Source organism: Marmota flaviventris, chromosome 3, assembly GCF_047511675.1.
Source record: "Marmota flaviventris isolate mMarFla1 chromosome 3, mMarFla1.hap1, whole genome shotgun sequence".
Classification (NCBI taxonomy): domain Eukaryota; kingdom Metazoa; phylum Chordata; class Mammalia; order Rodentia; family Sciuridae; genus Marmota; species Marmota flaviventris.
In genome coordinates, this window is record NC_092500.1 from 51,224,962 (window position 1) to 51,235,243 (window position 10,282).

Here is a 10,282-nt window from a genome sequence, read left to right on the forward strand (position 1 = left end):
CACTCATGGTAGTAACTGGCGTCTCAGAGTGATCAAGCATTATTTGATCTGCTTTCATAATGACTCCCACTGTGCAGTGGTGGCTTGTGCACTGACTCTTAAAGCTTCTGCCTATGAGTGACATGCGTAATTTCTTCTCCTAAGTCATTTGTCATAGCAAATCATGGTTCACTTCAAAAAGGAAAGGGAACCTGGGCACGATGGCCCGGGTCTGTCATCCCACCAGTTCAGGAGGCTGAGGTAGGAGGATCACAAGTTCAAAGCCAATCTCAGCAACTTAGAGAGGCCCTAAGCAACTTAGTGAGACCCTGACTCAAAATAAAAAAATAAAAATGACTGGGAGTGTGACTTAGTGGGTAAGTACCCCTGGGTTCAATCTCCATTATCAGAGAGAGACAGACAGAGACAGAGAGATAGAGAGAGAGACAGAGAAGGGAAGAGGGCCAGCAATCTGTGGTGAACAGCACAAATTTGGTCCTGTAATACCAGTCATGATAAAATTACTTTTTTCTTTTCCTTCTCCAGAATATGAGGTGCATGGTAGCCATATCATTATTCCCTGCAGTTTCCCCTATGTTAAGAACATGCCTGGCATGCAGTAAACACTTAATAAATATTTGTTGAATGACTGAACACACATCTAAGCTCTTGCTCTAGACTAAAACTCCTTGAGGGCACACGCAATGCTCATTTATCTTTGTATCTCCTTTCATTTCTGGACAATGTCTTGGACCTCCTGAACATTCATTAAACATATATCCCAATGAAAAACAACCCATGGCTTAGGACCACACGTCTTTGTTCTTCAGAACTCAGAAATAAAATATTTTCTAGCTTAGAGAATTCTGGAAACAGAATGAAAGAGTGAAGGGAGAGGAAACAGAGGAACAGGGCAGAAACCTTTTGACTAAGAATGGTGTAGAACATGAGATCATGAGGGTTAATTCAGTCCAGACTTCTTCAATCAATGCTATTCGTTGCCCGCCTTTTGTTTTAACCCACTCACCCCCTCCAGGCCTCCAGTACACACTTTAACACTCTGGTCTCTGACTTTGGCTGGAAATTTTTTAAACTCAGAAAGGTTTGAGTGTAGATCTAACAGCTGTGTCCCTCTTTTTTGTTTGTTTGTTTGTTTTTTAACTGCTATCCTCTTTATCAGCTAGTTTTGAATTAATTTCTCAGTCAGTCAAAGGAACATTGAAATTACAACATCCCAGAAAAAAGCCAGAGTGGGAAAGTAAGCTATACGAATGATCCTTGGGTACCTAAGGATGCAGCTGAAAGCAAAATGAGATTTGAGATGGAGGCAACAGATTCTGGTTGTTTGCAACTTGTTGACTCCTGGAAATTTGATGTCAATTCTCTGAAACGTAGGAAGAGCGGAGGAGCAAGCATTCAGTCTTGCTGGAAAGTTGAGCATGCATATGAATGCATCTGTCCTTGCTTCCTAATTTATGAATAAAAACATTTTAGATGTACTCACAAAGAGACACAGCGGGACCAAGGGTTAATAAAGATCTCTGAGGCCTTTTCAAAGATCAAAACTCTGAATGTCCCATCCGACCTTCACCTGCTGAGGAAAAATCTGGCTATAGGCGGTGAGTGCTACAGTCACAGGATAGCTTGCTGGGCCTTGTTTTTGTTTTTATGTCCTAAGAGGATGGGGTGGGTAGTAGTTTATGGAAACACAAAGGGTCCAGAAGTGACCCCCAAAGGAGAGGCAGGTGAAAGGACTAGGTCTGCATTTTGGTGCTGAGGGATTGAGCATCCGGGAGCTGTTCATGCAGTGAGTCTGCATGGGAGGGACCAGACACCCACCTAAGCAGGCTTCTTTAGCATCAGCAAACATCTTGCAAAGGAGGGATTTTTGAAAAGTGAAAATGATGCTCAAAGGCAAGGTCCTCTGGCTAGAGGCTATGGCTTACTGCTGGCACCCAGCTTCTATCTTGCATTGGAATGCTGGGAATACCCACCTGCTTCTCCTGCCCCTCCTCCCTCTGGGACCACATGACCAGAGAACTGTAATAAAAAGTAAATACTTATTGCTGCAGTGTCAGGGTACAATCATTACCTGACAGAATCTTCAGATCAATGTTGTGAGGTTACAAGCTCATTTTTTTTTAATAGAAAAGAAACAAAGAACTTGATTGAACAAAGCAGAACTAGTGAGTGAGTGGAAGGAGGATTGAATTAACTTGGCCTGATTCTAGAGCAGCATTCCCACAAGCCATTTGGGTAATTTCAAAATTTCTGGTAGCCACATTTAAAACGTAAAGAAAAAGAGGTGAATTTAATTTTAACAATATATTTTCTCTGAACCACTATGCTAAAATATTTCATTTTCATATGTAATCAATAAAAATGATTAATGAATATTTTACATTACTTTTTTCATTTATTCTTCAAAATCTGGGTTTTGTTTTTTTTTATGAGCAATGCATCTCAATTTGTATCGGCCATGTACAATGAACAACTGCACATCTCTACGGGGTGACACAGCTTCCTCAGCTTTCTTCAGCAAACTCTCCCATTTTCTAGCTTCCAGCAACTGAGATTCATCTGTAGGAAAATCTCTTCATCAAGTTTTCTGTATCCTGAAAAGTAATTTTTTCCCTTTCCTCAATATTTACAGTCTTCTAAACATTTCTAATAGAGCAAATGCTTCCAATTTGAAAGGGGAAAAAGTGTCTCAACTGGATTCCCTGATGGGGCGAGTAGATGCTCAGTAACAGGACACAGGAATCCTGCAAAAGGAAGCCCTTGTCCCTTAGCCCTGTCAGTTAAATAACTGTGTTTCCTTTTGGCCGGGGTGGGGGAGGGGGATGCCTTAACCCACCACAGGAATCTCAGCACCAATCCTCGAGGTGAGCATGTTTTAGAGATGGGCCAGATGGAAAAAGTCCACACTCCATCTGTTCATCATATAGATGTGGCCATTGTCCAAATCTTGTAAAATCACCAGGAGGAAAAAAAGAAAAAGAAAACCACCATGTGGTGCATTCTGAGGGTGATCACAATTCTTTGGAGTTTTTAAAAGCAATGACTATGCCGTGTGTGTGGGTTCTATGTGCCGGGATGGGGGTGGGCACGGTGGGGGGGGAAGCAACCTTTTCCATAACTTTCTAAATTCAAGTAGACCTGGGCTTGAACTTTCACTCTATCTCTTATTAGCTATATTGGGGCTCATTAATTCATCTCATTGCTTTTTGGTAACAGGGTTAGTGTGAGAATTAAAGGAAGATTCACACAGAGTACTTAACCTAGTGATCAGTACATACTGTTATTGATAAAAAGCAGGACTCTTATTATTGATAATAATAGTAACTTGTTACTTTAATTTTTATTGATATTATTGTTCATTAGACTTCAAGGCCATGAGAATTTCTAACAATGAGTTAACAGATTCCCAACATCTCTCAGAGTTGAGACCTTGTGAAATACTTCACCATTGTACTTCCTGCAATAATATTCCTGCAATAGTGTTTTCACTTCAATTCAGCCAATATTCATAGAATGCTTCATTAATTTAAGATCCTGGGCTGGATAAAGTCATGAGGATGTTTGCACCAGGGTCCCTTATTCAAGGCATCTTCTGACATGCATGGTGACTGTTACAGATTCCCATCACTAAGCTCCCACAGAGCAAAACCCTGCCTTGTTGCACCTCCAGCATCTGGCCTAGGGCCTGGCACCTAGGAAGAGATCACAAATATATTTCTGAATGAAGAAAAGCAGTCAATGGTGAGTGCCAAAATGAGAGATCTGTATTAGTTTTAAATGTCTTTCTCCAAGCCTTCTCTCTAACTCCCTGTCCATCCATTTCTCTGTTCTCACACACTTTATGTCCAACCACGTCAAACTTACTGTCATTCACAAAACACAACCCCGCTGCTTTGCATGTGCCATTCTGTTCTTTCTTTGCCTGATGGAAAACACATCCACTGGTGACCCTCCTTGATGACCCCAACAAGGACCTTCTTGGTGGAAGCTTCCCTTCCCCTCTGGACAGAGTTAATCACACTCTTCCTTGTGAACAAGACTGCTCAAAAGTTTGAGAGCCACAGGAAAGAGCACAAACAGTCCCCTCACCACATGTCCAAATGCTTAAGTAGTTATAAATCAAGCTAACCAGTGATTAAATAAGTTTAATCCCTCTTCCTTGTCAAAGATGCCATCCTAACAGAATAAATATATGAATACATGCATTGTTTTAATTCATCCATATCAAAATGTGAGTTCTAAATAATTTAAATAAAACTGACCCATCCCTAAACTGTCCACACCAGTGGACTGGTGTTGGGTTGTCCATGGAGGGTTGACTCTCCAACAATGAGGAAATACAGTTGATCATTCTGTCAAGCTCAAGTTCAAAACTTGCTTCTCTATGATTCTGTGCCTTTCCTCTAATTTTCACATATTTAACATAAATGTTTTGAAAAGTTAGTTATATCTCATTAAAAAATTTAAAGTAAAACTTTTTTTGCAAATCTAGTGTTTGGTGTTCACATGGTCACCAGTGTACAGAATCAGTATTCCATTTCACACATTAGTTAGACTTGCATATATAAATTTAAGAGTAACACAATTTATTAAAATGTTGCCCAGTGTTTTCTGTAGAAGCCATCCACAACTGTTTTGAATAATGAGCTAATTGGTGAGCTGCTCCCAGTTGGAATGTCAAAAGAAACAAGAAGCTTGATGCTCAGTACTACTGAGAAAGGATGACATTTGTGCAAGAAAAAAAGAAAAAAAAAGGTGTGACTAGTGATTTGTCTTTCTCTCATACCTAAATACTTCCACTGCCCAAGTCCTCTTCTCACTCAAAGCAGTGTTCCTATCAGGGTTGCCAAAGGTACAACCTGTATTGCCGCAGTCTGGCTGGGCACAAATCATGAGCCACTGAAGCAGGAACAAACTTTATTTCTGAACTCCACCAGCACATTCCACACACGCTCGTGGGAACTCCACCAAACGCCATGCGGCCTCTCCAGGATCCAGCAACCGGAAATTCCCTCCTCCCGGCACTTCCCCAACCAATGGGAACTCTCCGGGAATCCCGCACAAGCGGAACTCAACGGGAACTCCGCCAGAACTCAAAAGTCATCATCTTAATGGCTTGCTAGCGTCACCTCTCAACCACTACTTCTGGCAAAAATGCCATGCGTCATCCTGACTCGGCTGTGGCGCTCAACACTGTATACCTTCATGACAGTCAGAAGCCTCTTAGTTCAAGGATATGAGGCAAGAGAAGCATTTCCCTGGGGACCTGAGGGATGTTAGTCTTGAGAGAGGATGCTTAGAGTTGCAAACCTTGCAGGCAGTGTGTCCACACCCTAAGTAACAGAGATCATAAATGTTCTAATAAAGTGTCTGTGTATGTGTGTGGTGTGTGTGTGTGTGTGTGTGTGTGTGTGTGTGTGTTGTGCCATTATTCTTTACATAGTTGTTAACTAAATGGAAACTTCTTTCTCTAGCATCCTGGACTCCTTTCTTTCTCTCACATCCTGTATCAAACCTCTCTCCGAATCCTATTGGCATTAACTTCAAAAATTATTCTTACATCTGATCGTGTATTCATCTACCTTTCACCACTGCCACGGTAGCCCGGGCCACTGTGATGGTTCATCTCTTGCTGCTGTGTTGTGCCTCTTAACTGTTTCCTCCCTTCCCCCTCTCCTCACTCCTCCTAAACTATAAAACAACTGGAACTCCTGCTCTTAAAATAAGGTAAACTCATGCCAATCCTGTGCCCAACATCTTCATATAACATTTAGAATAAAATCTGCATCTTTGCATTGGTCGGCAAGGCTTTCCTTGATTTTCCACCTCTCTAGCTTTCTTTCTTCATCTTCTGCAGTTAGCTCCTGGCTGACTGTGTTTCAGACACAAGGCCTTCCATGTCTTTTGCAGCCCAGCACACATGGCCCCCAGTGTCCTGACACCTGCCTTTCCCCATACCTGAAGACTCTACCCCAAGAGGTCAAACGCTTGCTTCCCAATCTCTTTCCCTGTTGATCTTTCTAAAAAGCAGATCTTGCCTTTCTCTATTTCTTTACTTTGCTATATTTTCAGTTAGGACATTTAGCAAAGCTGACATGATATTACACATCTCTTTGTTAAAGTTATGTGTCTGTCATCCTCTTTTTGGATTTGGTCCTAGTGGTTCAAGTGCCTCTCTTACCCTCTGGCTCCAAAGAGGGACATCTCTCTCCATCTCTGAACATCCAGATCTGGCCATCCCTCACCACAGGGATTGGTATACAGTTGCAGAATGAAAAAACAAATATTATTCTAGAAATTGTTAATGAAACATTTCAGAATGGAAGCTCTGATTTTGTTGGAGTTGCTAAATTGGAACTATCAGTGGCCATTCCAACAATTTATGTGGGAGACCTCTTGAATATAAAAACAGCAGAGAGAAAAATTGAGCTAAAATAAGAAAACAAAAATCCCTGATACATAGTTTGAGCACCAGGATTTTCAGTTAAATGATCCCATGAATTCATGGTTTTTACTTAAGCCTGTTTGATTTGGAGTAGCCAAAAGATTCTGATGACTATAACTATGTAGTTATGTGGGAGGCATTACTTCTATGTTTGCCTCAACTTTCCCTTAGAAGGATGTAATGGGTAAACCAGACTTTCCTGAAAGAAAATACCATTTGAATAATATAATGTGTAATAATATAATGTGTCACTATTATATTAACAATATATGTTTTAGCTTTTTCACTGTTGTGACTAAAAACCCAACCAGAACAATTGTAAAGGAGGAAAAGTTTATTTGGAGACTCAACAGTTTCAGAAGTCTCCATCCATAGACAGCAGGCTCCATTCCTCAGGGCTCCATGAGGCAGAATATTATGGGGGAAGAGTGTGGTGGAGGCAAGCAGCTCACATGATGATCAGAAAGCAGAAAGAGAAAGATTCCACTCACCAGATACAAAATATATACCCCAGTTTATAACAACTCAGTTCACAATAGCTAAACTGTGGACGCAACCTAGATGTCCTTCATAGATGAATGGATGCCACAGTCTGGCTGGGCACAAATGCCGCAGTCTGGCTGGGCACACAATCACGAGCCACCACACAGCTTGTAGATTCAAACAGCAACTCTTTATTCCCGAACTCACACCAGCCGTCTACAAACACGTTCTGGGGAAATCCACGTTCTCTGCCCAAATCCACCTCCACTGGGCTTCTATCTCCAAAATATAATGTCTGAATCCCGTGAGAACTCAAGGGGAACTCAGGCAGCAGGATACGCCCTATTCCCAGCAGGAATAATCTTAAACCTTAAACCTGGAACCTAAACTGGGAACGCCCTAATCCGCCTTGGTCCTTGAGCAAGGTCACCTATATTCAATGTCACTGCAACATGGGGTATGCTGGCAAGGAAATTGTCATACCTACTTGGCTAATGGCTCCCAGCAAATGGATATAGAAACTGTGGTATATATACACAATGGAATATTACTGAGCATTAAAAAAGAATAAAATCATGGCATTTGTGGGTAAATGGATAGAGCTGGAGAATATCATGCTAAGTGAAGTAAGCCAATCCCCAAAAAACAAAGGCCGAATGTTTTCTCTGATAAGTGGAAACTGATCCATAATGGGGGTTGGGGGGAGCGTGGGAGGAATGGAGGAACTTTGGATAGGGAAAAGGGCAGGGAGGGGAAGGGAGGGGGTTTGGGGGTAGGAAATATGGTGGAATGAGATGGACATCATTACCCTAGATACATGTATGAAGATACAAATGGTGTGACTCTACATTGTGTACAACCAGAGAAATTTTAAAAAGTTCTCCATTTTTGTACTATGAATTGAAATGCATTCTGCTGTTATATATAACAAATTAGAATTAATTAATTAATTAAAAATATTTACATATACCCCAAAGCCATGCCTAATGTCCCGCCTCCTCCAGCCACAATCTACCATCTTCAGTTACCACTCAGTTAATACTATCAGGGGATTAATTCACTGATTGGGTGCAGGCTCTCAAAACCATTTTCCTCTAAACCTTCTTGTATTGTCACACACATGAGGTTTGAGGAGACACCTCACATCTAAACCATAACAATAGCATAATAATCATATAATAATATAATAACAAAGTATCTAATACTGTGTATATTAAACACAATGTTTTCTACTAAGGAAAAATAACCCAAGCTTCCTCCTGGATATTCCACACCCAGTCTCTCATGCCTGTTCTCAGACAGGTGCTTTTCTAAGTAAGTGCCTCTTCTTCTTGACCCCCAGGGGAGAAAGCCCATCTGCCTTTTGGGAATCCCACTCTTGCATCCAGCACTGGTTTTTATTTCTGGTGCATCCCTCTTGCTTAGCACTACATTTCCCTGAGTCTGAGTTAATCAGCCTGTAATAAGAAGCAGAAATGAGTAGGGAGAGGGAGGGTGGCGGCAGAGGGCTCCACGGGACAATCCGAGGTGATCTCTGGCATCCCAAGTGCCTCCCAGTAGCACCAGGTGGATGTGAATGTTTCAAAACCAGACTCCTTGGCAGGTCTCCCTACTAGCGCGAGCTGCAGGATCCTGACCAGCAAGTGTTCCTCTTATCTGATAATGAACTGTTGGATCACACACACAAGCACTAGCAATTCCTAAAGACAATGTCATCTAAGCTCTAAGAAAGAAATGTTTCTCTAAACACCCCCATGGAGTCATGCAGAGTGGCATTAGCTAGATTCTCTCCACCCTACCTGTAAACTTCATCACAAAGGATCTTCTCTCAGGCATGATGGAAAAAATGTAAAGGTCTTAGTAGTGTGCCATAATACACAGGAGGAGGTGACTAAATTTTAGCCTGGGGTTATCCCTCTCCTCCCCAGTATCCTGATATGGAGAGAAGAGATGTGTCTATGGAGGGGATAAATTAATTCTTTTTAAAAAATTGTATTTGTTATTTTTTAGTTATACATGATAATAGAGTATATTTTGACATATTTATACAAACATGAAGTATGTCTTATTCTAATTAAGATCCCAGACTTGTGAATGTACCTGATAGGGAGATTCATTGTGGTATACTCATATATGTACATAAAAAATTCATTGTTTTAGTTACAATATTCTTCTCCTCTCCTGGGCCTGATGCTCCTTGAAAAAAATCATGAATTTTTCAACTGGGTATCATTAATAAATAGGTATTGAATTAACAGATGAGACTATACATGTAGACACATTGCATGAGTTTGGTAATGGACTTGACTCATAAGCATTACTAAACAGAAATGGGTTTGGAGTCTTTGTTTGAGGGGTAAGATCTTGCCTTTCTAGAAATTGCCAGCTAAAATAAAAATATTGTCCACGAAGGAAAATTAATTAGATGGTAAAGTATCCATTAAAATAGAACTGGTTCCTATAATGGCCAGAAGGGGGCAGAGTCCCTGTGGGAATGTGACATGGGACAGATTTGGATGTTGTGGGAAGGTTTCAGAGCATGTGGCACTGCCCAGGGAAGGCAGCAATAAGTGCAGAGAGATAGTCCAGTGGGGAACAGGAGAAATAATATCCAGCAGCAATAAATAAGAGACTTCCTTAAAGTCTGTTTGCATCACTGAAATTCGTCATTCATTTATTAATTGAGCACCTACTATGTGTCAGGTGCTGTGCTTGGGACTAGCAATAGAGAAATGAATCTAATAGACATGTCTGTTCCAGGGAGCTTATAGACCAGTAAGGGCTACAGAAATTAAACCAAATATAATTATGAGTTCTGATAAGAACTATAGAAGAAAATAACAGAATGCTAGAGGAATTACTTAAGTTAAGGGAGATCTGTCCAATGAATGAAATCCGGAAGATGAAGTGTGGTATGGAAAGTTGGGAGAAAAGTGTTCCCAGCAAGAGCAATTTTGCAGGAAGGCTCTGAGGTCAGAAGGAGGTTGGGATGTTCAGGGAATTAAAGAAGGTGGTTGCACAGTCCTGAGGGGGTAGTGACAAGAGTAGATTTGGAGAGAGGGAGAGGATTATGCTGGGTCTTTCAAGCCACACTAAAGAGTTGGTGAGTTCTTATAGGAGCAACGGGAAGCTTTAAGGGTTTTGACATAGAGGAACAACATTGTCTCATTCACGTTTTAAAAGATCACTCCAGCGACAGTGTGGAAAATGAATTGGAGAGAAGCACCAGGGGAAATGGATATTAGCTAGGAGGCTGTTGCAGTAGCCCCCCCGAAAGAGGATGAAAGCTGGGACAGATGATGACAGAAGGGGAGAGAATTGGAGATTCTGAGAGGTGTGTTTGAAGATAGACTG